This window comes from Dasypus novemcinctus, chromosome 15 (genome assembly GCF_030445035.2).
Source record: "Dasypus novemcinctus isolate mDasNov1 chromosome 15, mDasNov1.1.hap2, whole genome shotgun sequence".
In the NCBI taxonomy this organism is placed as follows: Eukaryota; Metazoa; Chordata; class Mammalia; order Cingulata; family Dasypodidae; genus Dasypus; species Dasypus novemcinctus.
This window is the reverse complement of record NC_080687.1, coordinates 41,954,046-41,967,737: the sequence shown is the minus strand read 5'-3', so window position 1 is coordinate 41,967,737 and position 13,692 is coordinate 41,954,046. Positions and strand designations below refer to the sequence as shown.

At 36.5% G+C, this 13,692-nt stretch overlaps 1 protein-coding gene and 1 non-coding gene across 3 annotated transcripts in view; one reads left to right on the top strand and one right to left on the bottom strand.

The window, feature by feature from the left end:
- Positions 1 to 13,692, top strand: part of GPC6 (glypican 6) — a 1,204,448-nt gene that overhangs the window by 112,727 nt on the left and 1,078,029 nt on the right. The window lies entirely within an intron of this gene.
- Positions 12,485 to 12,618, bottom strand: LOC111763964 (small nucleolar RNA SNORA1). The gene has a single exon (XR_002796678.1). It is a non-coding gene; the product is annotated as a small nucleolar RNA SNORA1 (small nucleolar RNA).

The following is a 13,692-nucleotide window of genomic DNA, read 5'->3' as shown; positions in this document are numbered from 1 at the left end:
CTGGCATCACTGAAGAGCTTATGAACCTGCAACGGAATTGTTGGCTTACTGATTTTGTCTCCCTCATTACACTTTATGCTCCTCAAATCAGCATCAAGATAATGCCTGGCATTTGGAAGGTCTTCAAAAATAAGCCACCAAATAAATGAACAAGAATGGTTTGTTTTTTGTTATGTATTGCTTGGCATTTTTAGGACTCCTAGATTTATGCCCTTATGAAGGCAATTCTGCAGCACGTCAGGCTCTGGGTCACATGTTTTTTTTGCACATGATTACTTACCTAAGTACTATAGGTAACTGGTGGGAAACTCTGCTGTTATGTTTAATGCCCCTTGCCATTTTCATTCCTTTGTTGTTCCGTTTTTACTGTTTGGATGTAAATATTCACATTCCTCCCTTACCTGAAGCATTACACCTGTACCTCTGTCCCCTACAAAATTCATATACATCTTTACAAAGGAACGGATATTTTATCTAAATAATAGTATTACCGGATTTCATTTAGGTTCTTGGACTATGCTGGATAAATGAATTTCAAGAGCATGTTGGGTGAGTTAGGCCAGTAATTTATTTAGGTAGGGAGGGAGGAGAAATGGGAGAAAATAATAGATCAGGGATCCCAAGCGGAGAGGAAGGGGCTGAAAAGTGATAAAGAGGGCTGATTTACAGGTTACAATTCCCCATTAGAGGTTATACATGCCCAGGTTTTACTTGCTTGGTGTTCCAAGGGGGGAGAGGCAGCTAGAGCCTGGGTCCAGGCACAAGAGTGAATGAGAGAGCGAGCTCAGGCCCCGTGCAAAAGCTTTTTAAACTGCCAATTATCCCATTCCTTTGCTAATGGCAGGGGAGGAATTCCAGCTGTTCACTGCTTTAATTGCTTATTTCCCCCATCAGTCTCCCTGCGGGGCCCAATGATAAAGTCCTTAGGGAATATCCAGGCTTCTCCTGGCTTTGGAGGAAGTCTTCTTCTAAGTGGCAAAATCTTGGGGGAGGGTCTTCGAGCAGCCATCTTGGGGTTATTGATGTCCACTTGGACTTCTTGCCAGGTTCTGTATCCACCTACTGATTCCCTATCTTACTAGCCTGCTCCATTAGGCTATCAGGTCATCAGAAACACACACAAAGGTGTGTGTTTCTGATAACCTGAGGGGGAATGGAGTGGAACTCTTGATGTTTTCAAGGAACTTATTCGGTAAATCAGATATCCCATATTGTGATACATTTTTCTTAGAGCAAGAGTAAAGCAAGATAAGACACTAGTATGTTAAATGCTAGGACTTCATCCTAAGTGTGTTTGCTTTATTAGTTTACTTACCAAACATTTAAATTTAAGGCCTCAAGTCTGTAACATTTGGTTGTGGGAATGACATGGGGGGATGGTGAGTAGGAATATAGGATAATATACTAATTTGCAACAAAATTGTCCCTGGGGAACTGAGATTTTCAGGTTTTGTTTACCAGTATCTGCTTAATATAAATTAAGAGAAAATCAAAATCAGAAGTGCCTCTGTGGTGGAATTTAAAATAGAAAAACAATCCCAATGTGTGCTCTACATTAAATATCAGAGGTTGATTCAGAATAAAAAGCTCCCAAAAATTTAGTTTGTGAAGAAGGCTGCACCTGCCTTTTCTCTGGGCAGCTACAGCAGCCTGCATGGATAACTGCGATGAAGGAGAAGAAAAGGACCTGAGAGCAAGGAGCCTTAATTAAGAGACAGGTGGGAATCTTTGGGGAAAGAGAAACCCCAGGATGAGGATTTTATTAAAAATAAATTAATGATAGCAGTTATATTCAACTTGGCAAATTCATTAATAATTATTGATAAATGCTTATATGCACATGATGGTGGTTGCTATGCAAAGTATAAACATTTTTTCAATATAACAATTGGCTTCAGGGTGATTATAGATAGTAGAGGCAATACATCCTCTTCAAAAGATCAGCAACCAGTATTTTTCTCTTGATACATCTTGAAATTTGTCTCTCCGGTGTTTCCTCTTCCATTCCCTCCTTCTTAATTTGAATTGGCATAAGTACTTTACTTTTAAGATAAAAGCCATTTTTTGAGTGGCAATGGTTTATTTGTTTGAGTAGAAGTATAAGACCATTGCTTAGAAGTGAAAGGTTCTAACATTCTAAGACTATAGGAGAAGAACATACATAACACAAGGAAAGATATTATAAATGATAAACAAAGTGATAGGAAGACTTGATGGGAAGGGCAGGCACATCAATTTGGGCAAATCAGGAAGAGGAAACCTTTGGATTGTCCTAAAGCCAAATGGAAGGTTCTTAACCAGGGTCCTTTCAGGGGATCCTTGAGCTTGAATTGAAAAACTCACCTTATTTTCTTTATTTTCTCTGACCCTTAATGGAAATCTAGCATTTCCTTCGCTTATGAATGTATGCGATAGATTACAGTAGTATTCATTTCAGTTGTTGCATATATCAAAAAATCGCTTATGCTCATCCAAACTTTGAAATTATGGTAGTTGTTACACCTGATGCTAGTTTAGTGTCATAAAACAATCTGCCCGTACATTCTGAGAAGAGGTCCGAGTTTTTCACCTGACTGGCAAAGGGGTCCATGGAATAAAAAAGGTTAAGAGGGAAGCAGATGTGGTTCAACTGATAGGGCTTCCACCTACCATATGGGAGGACTGGGGTTCTATCCCTAGGGTCTCCTGGTGAAAAAGAAGGAGAGAAAGCGTGCCTGCATGGCAAGTCAGTGCCCGCGTGCTAAGTCAGTACCTGCGCTGGTGAGTCATACAGCAAGATGATGATGCAGCAAAAAGAGAGATGGAGGGGAGAGTCAAGGTGAAGCACAGCAAAGACCAGAACTGAGGTGGTGCAGTTTACAGGGAACTTCTATTCACAAGAGCTCCCCAGGATAGAATCCCGGTGAATCCTAGAGGGCAAAAATGAGAAGAGACCAAAAGAGAAATAGATACAGAAGGTCACACAGCAAATGGATACAGACAAGAAAAGCAGCAGGGCAGGGAGAGGGGAGTGAAAGGGAAGGAAATAAATAAATATTTTTAAAAAAGTTTAAGAAACCGTAGCCTAAATAGAGCATTGAAGACAAAGTAGAGAAGGGTGGAAGGTGAGCATTTAGGTGATGACATCAGAAAAAGCAATGAACTGAAGATGGGCAATCAGCTATGGAACAGTTTGACATGTGCATTGTCAAGAAAGAAAGTTATGATTCACCTTCGTCAAGATGAACTGTTTCTTAACTCGAGTTACCTTTGTGCACAGAACTGATGTAACTAGAACTATGCTTTAAGAAGATTAATGCGCAAGAGTTTAGGGAATGTAGTTACTGGAGAGACAGTTGGGGGACACTGAGACTGTTGTAGATGTCTAGTCCAGAAATGGGGAGTCTCTGGGGTGAGGCAGTGCTAGAGGTTATGAGGGGAAAGGAAATAGAAAAGGAGTAGGGAGTGGATGTGAAACATTTTGGGGAGGGAGAATCTATAGGACTGGACAGTGGTTGGGTTAGAGGTTACATCAAAGGGGAAGATTGGGTTAGGGACAATCTAAAGGAAAAGGTTTCTGGGGATGTGAATGAGGGCCTATGATATTGAACCCAGAGGAACGACAGAATGATGCCAGCTTATCTAGGGATAGAGCTGCCATGAGAAACAGTGGGCTCAAGGAGGAAGAAGATGAGTTGGATTCTGGATTTGTACCTGAAGCATGCACAGGTGGAAATGTCCAACAGCCAGATGCATGTTTAATTCTGGGCTTGGCTAGTGACTAGAGATTCAGAAAGAACTTGATCCTCATTTTTTGCAAGACAGTAAATAAAGCTGGATGAAATAACATCATCCTTTAGGTGAATTCATACAATTAATCTTCCAGCTCATTAAAAAATTGTCATACTTTAACCAAACAATGCATTGTGAAACACAACACACTTCTTTATCTCCAGGAGAGCAAGAGTTCAAGATAATTTCCTTGAACAATGTTTATAGCAAGAAATGTGTTGAAACAGCTTCAGACTTTGTGCCTGTGATAGCAAATTCTTCTATAAATGTGAGCCGGGATCCAGTAAAGAAGGCATTTTCCATTTAGGCATCACTTGCGTTTGATTGCTAAGGGCAAGGTTTCTCATTTGATTGCCATCCTCCCTAATTAGGAGGCCTTGAAGATCATTGCTTCAAGGTTGTTCAAGTGAAAAGCATTCACAAGCACAAACATATTTTATGTCCAGTAAAAGTCACTCAAGTTGACTGAATGCAGTTAGTTATCATAGAGACTTACCTGTTAGCTCCGGGCAAACACTTCCAGCAGCATTGGTATTCAAGACAAAAGACAGCCATCAGTGTAAATTCTTGTCTACTATGCAAGGTGTATCTTTTGATCTTTTCAGAAAGAGTTAGAAAATTGGATGGTATTTGCAGGAGCCTTTCAGCTGAGAAATGTCAATAATGTAATTGTGTTGAGACCAGTACATGGAATTGACTTGTTGGGAGATGGCTACAGGTGCAAGGATGAAATGTGTATCTGATTATTATATAGAACCGAGTTTGTGCATGAGATCCAGGGTTGCCAGGCCACATCAGAAAGCAGCATTAGAAGAATTTGGTGAATCCTCTAGCAATTTCCAAATGGGAACTCCAAATCTGAAATTTTAGAAAATGGAGAGTAAGGAAGTAAATTTCCTCCTGCTATTTGCATTTGTAGTATATAACCCAGTTTCTTCCTCTTGGTGGATAATGTAGTGGCTGTAAAATCAAGACAGGTCTTTCCATTTTCTTGAAACATAGTGAATCACCTTCATTGTGAATTGTAATTTCTACAAGCTGAGCAAGTAGGAATTTAAGTTGCTCTTGGGTGGTTTGCATATGCTGCAGGTTTAACAGGTATATCCAAAAGATACGGTATTGGTGAATAAAATAGTTTTGTAATTTTGTAATTGCTTAAATGTACCTTTTGATTTTACTCCACCTGCCCCCCCTCCACTATCCAGTTATTTGGAACTATAATGAAATTTGCTTCACATTATCTGCTATTGAATTATCTGCAAGTAGAATGAGAGAAAAACAATTCATAAGATCATAACAACATTAATTTGTTCAATTCTTGACTCCATCTCCATCATCAAAGAACATTTTTTGGCACCACAATGTTCTCTGGTTAAACTGAATATTTGAGATTAAAAATGTAAAAATTTTATAATTAAATATTAAAATTTTTTCTGGTTATGCTAGCATTTGAACATATGCATGTTGACGTTATCTGAAAACCCATGAAGTCTTACTCATGTGTATCTTAGAACTTGGTTGTGACCTATGAGTAACTCCCACATGGGCTATGGCACCAGTGTACAGGCTCATTCCCTAAAAGTCATCCAGGATAGCAATCCTTGTGATAATAACTAACATGCATTGAATGCTTACAACGTGCCAGAAACTTGCATCAATGCTTCTCTGCAGTCTCTCATTCAATCCTCATATTATGAGGTACACACTATTAGCATCTCCATTTTTTGGATGAGGAAAGTGAGACAAAAAGAAGTTAAGTAGCCTGCTGAAGATTTCACAGCTTTTAAGTGGTGGAGTCAGGATTTGAACCCATGTAGCCTGACTCCAAAGCTTGTATTGAATAACCCAACTTAACGCAATCAATAGTCAGTGTCCAATTTTATCATGTAGGAATATGTAGTTATCACTCAATTCTCATTTCTTGAGATAGTAATATTATCCTGCCTTATTGCAAAGCTAGTAAATTTTGGAAAATGAGTTTATTTTGTAGTTTCCATATTTTTTGGAAAATAAATTTAGTTATTTCATAATTTTTATATTATATGGGTCCAGCAAGAGGGAAAACTTCGTAAACATCAGAGGTTTTGATTTTTGTAATCATACCTGCCCCTTCCTGCGTTGTTTAGTGCATTCCCTTGTAAGAGGTACTTAATTAGGCAGAGGGCTTTAACTGTGAAAATTTAGTTTGCATGTTTTCAAGCTTGTATGTAGATAGAAATACATCAGTTAATATTCTTGCATGAGATGAGTAAAATGGTTTTGTTTATGAATCATCACCTATCATTACCTTTCAACCATTAGCTCCATGACCTTAGGAAAGCAGTGAGCTCTCCTGTCCTTCACCTCCCTCATCTGTGAAATGGAATAATAGCACATTTTGTATCTATGTCTCCACGTGATTACATGCTTTGAATAAGAAAGCTGCTATAAAGTCTATTTAGAAAAATAAAAGTTTTCATATCTATGTGTGTGTGTTTATAAAATATATTTGATATTTAAAATACTTGAGTGTGTAAACAATCGGGGTATTATATTAGGGGTAAAATATTAAAATGGTGTTGAAATAATGCTAAGTACATATTCAAGTACTTTGGAACATGGAAAAGGTTTCTGAGGAATTAGAGGCATGACTTGAAAAGGCAACTGCTAATGTGCATAAACATTTCAAGGTAATTTGATAAGTCTGAGGGAGAGTTTATCTGGGCAGTGAGGCCATTTGTCTGGATGTAGGGAGGGCAAGGCTACAGCCAGAGAACATATGGGTCTTTCTACAGTATGCCATTCTATTCAAGGCAGAGTAGATGTCGAACATTTTGATCATTCACATTCTTGATCTATATGCTTTATTATTTTATTTTAATAATTTGTAAATGGGCAAGGAAAAATATTTTTAAAACTTTGTACATGTTGTTAAAGCAGAAACAGAATGAATGCAAGCTGTTCTCCTTCTCCTAATTCTATAGTAAACATAGAATTTTTGCTATTTTCCCCAAGTTGCTGGAAGAAGAGAAAGGTTTTTCAAAGGAGAATTTAGAAGCACTATGGTGTCAAGAAAATCTCTTGCTCATAGAGAGTCTGAAAAGGAGCATCATTCCAGAAGCTACATTCTCATTTAAAAACATCAGAGTAGGATAAAGAGTGTCTCTCACTGAGCAGAAAGTAGAAATGGTCCAGAAGGTTCATCAAAAACCCAGAGTGAAAACCATTTAGATAATCAGAGTAGTCCAGCATGATGTTGTTATGTTGATTTGGAGCCCGGAATGGTTACACGTATCGGGCAATCTGAGTGATCAAATTGGATGGCAAGGGAGAGAGGAGACAGGGGTAATGATAGAGGCATTGACCAGCAGGTCAGGTGTCCAGGACCTGAGAGAGGACTTGAGTGGGTGACAGAAGCACATGCCAAAAAACAGACTCAACTGAGAGATCAGTTTTCCATAGTCCCCAAACAATACAGTTCAAAGACAAAAATACAAATAAAATAACATTGTATTTATGAAAATACGAGATCTCAGCTGCATTTTCTAAAAAATGTGCAGTGTATATTTGTGTGTATCTGAATTTAAAAATGGAAAATCCAAAATTTAGACGTTCAGGAAAATGGAATATGTTAGATTTTCTATAAATGATATATTTTTTCTTGAGTCACCATTCACCCAGCTAGGTAGAGATGATGGGAGTGGAAGGAACATAATTTGTTGAATTAATTGTGTATCATTCTCTTTCAAAGTCTCTCTTGATTTCCAAGCATATTTGTTGGTTAAATATTCAGTAAGTGCAAAATTCAACTCCTATCACTTCATTTCCCTCCCACTTTTCCTTCCCAACATCTATGTATGGGGGAGACTTAGAGCCTTCTAGAGAGGGGCTGGGAGGCCGTTTGATTGTACTGACTCCACTGCGAGGCAGGTGCTCTGGTTCTAGAGTGTGAGAGACTGGATCCACTGTGGAATGTTTGGTCTGATTCTGTCCTTGAAAATCTTACTTGCATTTGTTTTTGAAACCTGCAAATTGGGGCCCTGTTTTGCTGACCCTACTGCTGGCTGTGTTACAGATCCCCTCTGAAATCTGGCTGTAATATAATTTGCTCTTCAGCCCAGGTGGCTTAACCATTAACCACAGTTAGATCGTATAGGATCTCCTTTCTGCATGTTTGAATTTCTGGAACTTTCCTTGCATAGGCCAGAGGAGCCAGGAGGATTTTTTCCAAACAAGGGAAATGTGCAAAACTACATGGCTTCTGACTGATGCCCACCCCATTTCCAAGATATTAGGCCAAAGCGGGGAAGCATCTGGCAGCCTCCTCACTACCTCTGTCTCTCATTCCTTCTACAACATCCTGGGCCAAAGGAACATGTACTGCCTCTTCCTGCAGGGTAGGACTTGGCCTTGACATGAAAATCATCTTATCCAGGGAAATAAGCATCATGCCATAGATATTCATGACATATAGATAGATATCACCAACTGGTATCTATGGGTTCTGAGACACCAGGAAATTATTTACACCATTCCCGCCTTTTTGTATATTTTCCAAACCTTCTACAATACTCCTTATATATTCAGCAAAAGAAAAATAATATTTAAAAATTTCACAAAATACAATCAAAAAGAATCCCGATTTTGCTGATTATAGATATCCCTCCCTTTCTATAATGAAATGTCAGATTGTGCAAATGCTGATAAGATGAGGATGAATGATATGGGAATAATAAGAGCAGTTTAGGCAGAAAATCTTTCACATTAAAAACCAGACTTTAGTAAGGGAAAAAGGACTTTTTACAGCCGCAGGACCAGTGTTATTTCAAAGATGTTACCAGTCGAATCTGACAATCGCTGTAACAACTGGTAGAATTCTAAGAGAGTACAAAGATTGTTCATTTGTTTAATTACAAGTGTGTATTTTGTTCACTCTGAGTTGTTTATCTTCAATCTGTGCTTAGATGATTGGACCAAATCCCAACCTAGATAACTGGCAATTTAGTAAACAAGCCTTGCTTTTGTTAAAATTGAAGTGAGTCTTTTAATCTCTGCTGTGGAGTACAGTTGGGGTGCTTTTGGGGTTCATTGATGCCATAAAAGCTCTGCTAATACCCCTCTAAAGCCACCCCAAATAAATAATCTAAGGAAAACCCACCTGCTTACTATGCAAATTTGGTGTGTGCCCACATACTCTGTACATCTAGGTTTCCTCTGCTGAGCTCCTCCTAGAGGGAAATTCTAGAGCCACCTATGAATCATGCCAAAATTCTTCCGGCACAATGTGTTTCTTCTCAATCCACTCTATTGCTTTTAAGATTCTAACTAGTAGGTCTAATATATTATCTTCTTATATGATATTGGTACCCAGAAAGACATTGCCTGTATTTGAATCTCTTTGATCATGAAGGGCTGTAAACCCAACAAAGGGGAGAACACAAGGGAAGAAGGAACCATTTCCTAGTATATAAGGGCCAAATGACTGCTGTACCTCAAGGGCCAAATGCCAAAGTAATTCTAAATATTGTCGCAGTGAAGTTTATTTTAAAAAATAACTGTAAGATGGAGTTCAGCTGCAAGTACTGGCAGGCACTTAATAAATTCTAAATAAATATGTGGATGGAATTGGGTTGATTCAAATGTGTGGTAATGGGAATTTGGAAGCATCGTTTTCAACAAAGAAGGTTTTGCTGTCTTACATAGAAGAAGGGATTTTTCTAATGTTTTCTAATGTTCTAACGTACTTTACTAATCTTCAGGAAGCAACTGTGGTACATTTTGTCCTAAATAAATATTTCTCAAGGTAGTACTCAAGTGGCTGTTAAAATTTTAAGTTCCCCGGATCTTCTCTAATAAATGTATTACTTAGCAAGTACAAATGCGAGTCTCCAAAATTCCTCTGGCCCCCTGACTTCTGCCTAACAGTGCAAGTATTCATTTTTAGGTGAAAAAAGAGAGGCCAGGGCACTCAGAAATCAAAATTATACTGATGAATGACTATTTCTGAAGTGGTTGCAAAATTTATTAGCATTCTACTGAGGCATTTCCTAAGTACTGAATGGTATCAGTGGGTTTTATACCTTAGAAAATATCAGTAAGAAAATTGCAAAAGAGAAAACTTGTGATGAAAGAAGAAAAAAAACTATTTTTGGTTTAATCATCTTGTTTAGGAATTTGAGCTGAAAAGTGGGGTTTATGGAGATTAGATGTCATAAAACTAGAACAGCTAGTAAGATTACCAAATAACCTCAGTGATTCATGATGAGTAATTTTTCAAACTCTAAGGCAATTGTAGTGTTTCTATTTTTCATGCAAGAGATTTCATATTAATAAAACTGCTGTTTGGAGTTAATTATTGGTGCTACAAATTGTTGTGCTGAAACATTTTGTAGCATTTTTTTCTTTTTTAATCTATTAGTGAGTGATGGGATAGTTAAGTACTATGAATTAAGTAAATCTTGTTTGAAGTAAGTGAACTACCTTTAAATTTGAAGCAACTTCGTGTATTTCATTTCCCCAAATAGGAGAATCAGACATGCACAGGCGCATGTCTTTTACATGATTGAACAAATGGTATAAGATAGGCCTTGTACACAGTAGTGTTTTGGTTTTTTTTTTAATAAAAATGATTCTCTTTTGACTACCTGCCTTGGAATGTGACTGACTTTCTACCAAGCTACTGGAGAGCTGAGGCAAAGTTCTTGATTCCCAACAGTGAATTTGTTAGAATAAATACCCTCTTCTTGGGTGCATGTGTTTTAATGAAACATGGACTTTAAATGATAGAGGATATTTTAACATGATTAACATGAGAACAATTATTGTGATTCTTACTGGGCAGCAGGAAAGTGATTTATTTAAATGAAAGGATGGCTGTTTATGGCATTGCCTTCTATCTCTTCACCTGGTAGATTCCCACCAATATTTCTTTGTTAACTAAGCTGAAACTATATCCATGTGACAATATGGAGTGCAGATGACTCTCCCTCAAATCTAAGCTACCTTATACATGTTTAATGATAACCTGATTCCTTCATTTTAAGGGAGAAAGTTAAAGATATTACTTCCATTACATGCTTTTACTAGGGTTTCGTGTCAGGGAACAAAGATAAAACAATCCAAGTTATAGAGTGTGATATACACAATGTATCTCCTGTCAAATTGATGACCTGACTTGTCTGCAACAGAACACAATCTGTGGTCTAGTGAATCACCTTGTAATTAAGATTCACTGTGTTTTCTTTATGTGCCTCTAGGTGGTTTTCTTTTGTTTATTTTTTCTCTTTTTTTTCCGAATCACTGTTGAGTTAAGACATTGTATTTTATAGAATTCTGTAAATTCTCTTCTTCATAGAAAGCGCCCAATGAACTTTAAGTAAATTGAGAAACCTTTGAAAGCTAAACAGCATCTTTGAACAGGTTGTAGTTTAGAGTTAGCAAAACAAAAAATGATCACACAAAACCCTGATGGAGCAGCAAGTCATCAACAATGACATTTCCAAAACTGATGTTACTGATTGGGGTTTTATTAATTAATTAAATGTGTGAAAATTACATGCACTGCTTCAGATAATGTAGAAGAGGACATACATGCTTCATTCAAGCTCAATTTCCTTTTTAGAAATCATCACCATCTTAAATCACTTAACTATCTAAAGTAAGCCACCTTCATTTCTCCAGTCTTTTTATTTTATATTATGACTCATCAAAAGTTTTCACCAAAGTTAATTTATTAATAACAGTTTCTTTTTGGAAAGTATAACACTTGTTGGGGAATATTAGGAAAATAATTTCATTGAAATAGAGCAGATTTCAAGCAATTTCTAATCTATTAATTTACTTATTTTGGTGGGCTTGAAATGCTGGAGGGATACTGAAAAGTTTGAGCAAGAATTTAGGTCATATTTATTGATATGCAAAATCTCATTCCCATCTTTGCTTCCTCTTCCATGATGTTTGCGCTGATTTACAGATTTGTTATCAATTTAATTTTACATAAAACTAAGCAAATCAAGCCTTAATATTAAACTCCCAATCCGTTCACCAAATTATATTGTTTTGTGACCATTCTAATGATTAAATTATTCAATTATTCAGGCTTTGGATATTAAGTTTCTGAGGTGCTGTGGAAAATGTTCTTGATGTTGGGAATACAGTGTTGATTATAAAAGAAACAAACTTCCTATACTTGGAGAGCTTATTTATTATTTATGCCATCAGCCCTATATTTTTTGAAACTGCTAAATTTGTTTTATTTCCTCTCAGAAAACACTAGAGAAACTTCTAGACAAAAATACATTCTGATTTTCTGCAGTGTAAAGAGTATTTTTATTATGTGTAGCATAAGTCAATAAATTTCTATTTATGGAATTCAATATGTTGTGATCATTCCACTCTTTCATTATTGAAGTCAACTCTGAAGCGTTTTTTTCAGGATAGCCCTTTTATAAAGAATCCAAAACTGTTGTCAGTCAGCCTTGTTACAATTCTTTTAGATGAACTTTTTTTCATCTCCACTTATGTGTGGACATTCTGATGTGTACTACGGAAATTTCCTTTTTACTAGATTTTTAAAAATCCTAATTTCTTCAAATTATTCACTTTATATCACTAGAAAGAGTCCATTTTTATTTTGGCAAATGATCTAAAATGTACCAGTCTTTAATCTGTACTATTGAAGAGTCATTTTACATCCATTTTTAATTCATGACCTTAGCAAAAAATAAAAAAAAAGGAAAGTTACAGGTGTTATTGTGACCACTGCAATAAATATATTGTGATGGAAGCATAACTTGTGTCTAAATTTAGCCATATTAGCAGTTCTGGGCACTATGATCAACTGTACCCATTATTTTATGGAATGAGGCTATCAGACTTAATATTTTATTATAATCACAAAAGCGTTTCATTGCTTAGTTGATGTCACAGTACTAGCCTTTCAGTAAAAAAAGAACTGCATATTCAGAATTCCCACTGCCAGAGTTACTTCGAAATCACTGTCATGAAAGAACCCAGCCTTTCTTAGAGTTTAGCATTAATTGCATGAAAGCTCCCCTGACATTGAAGATTAAATATCACTGCAAGCTAGAAGTCTTCTTTTATTCCTGATATAGGTCATTCGTGCCTTCTCTCTCTCTCTTGCTTGCTCTCTCTCTCTCTTTTTTTTTTTTCTGTTAGTCTTGGTTAAGGTTTGTTCATTTTATTGATCTTTTTAAAGATCCAGTTCTTTGTTTCATTGATTTTCTCTATTGTAATTCTATTTTCTATTTCAATTATTTCTGCTTTTACCTTTATTATTCCCTTCCTACTGCTTATTTTGGGTTTATTTTGGCCCTCTTTTGCTAGATTCTTGAGGAGAGAGCTTAGATAACTGAATTGAAACATTTTTCCCCCAGTACATACAGTTAGTGCTATAAATTTTCCTTTCCTTACTGCTTTAGCTGAGTGCCACAAATTTTGATTTATTGTATTTTCATTTTTATTCAATCCAATGCAATTAAAAAACTTTTTTTCCTTGACACTTCATCTTTGATCCAAGGATTATTTAGAATCTTGTTTAGTTTCTAAGTGTTTGGAGATTTTTCTGTTGTATTTCTGTTAGTGATTTATAGTTTGGATTCCATTATAGTTGGAAAATATTCTTTGTAGTACTTTAATTCTTTTGAATTTTTTGAGGTTTTATTTTTGTGGCCCAGGATGTGGTCTGTCTTGGGGGGATCTCTTTTCTGTGGGCATTTGAAAAAAATGTATATTCTGCTATTGCTGGGTCAAATATTAAATAAATATTGCTTAGTTCCTTTTAGTTGATAAGTATTGTTGAGTTTTTCTATATTACTGCTAATTTTGTCTAGTTTTACTAATGACTATTGAAAATAACATGTTGTTGAAGTCTTCAACTCTAATTGTGGATCTGCTTATTTTCTCCTTATGTGCTATCTCTTT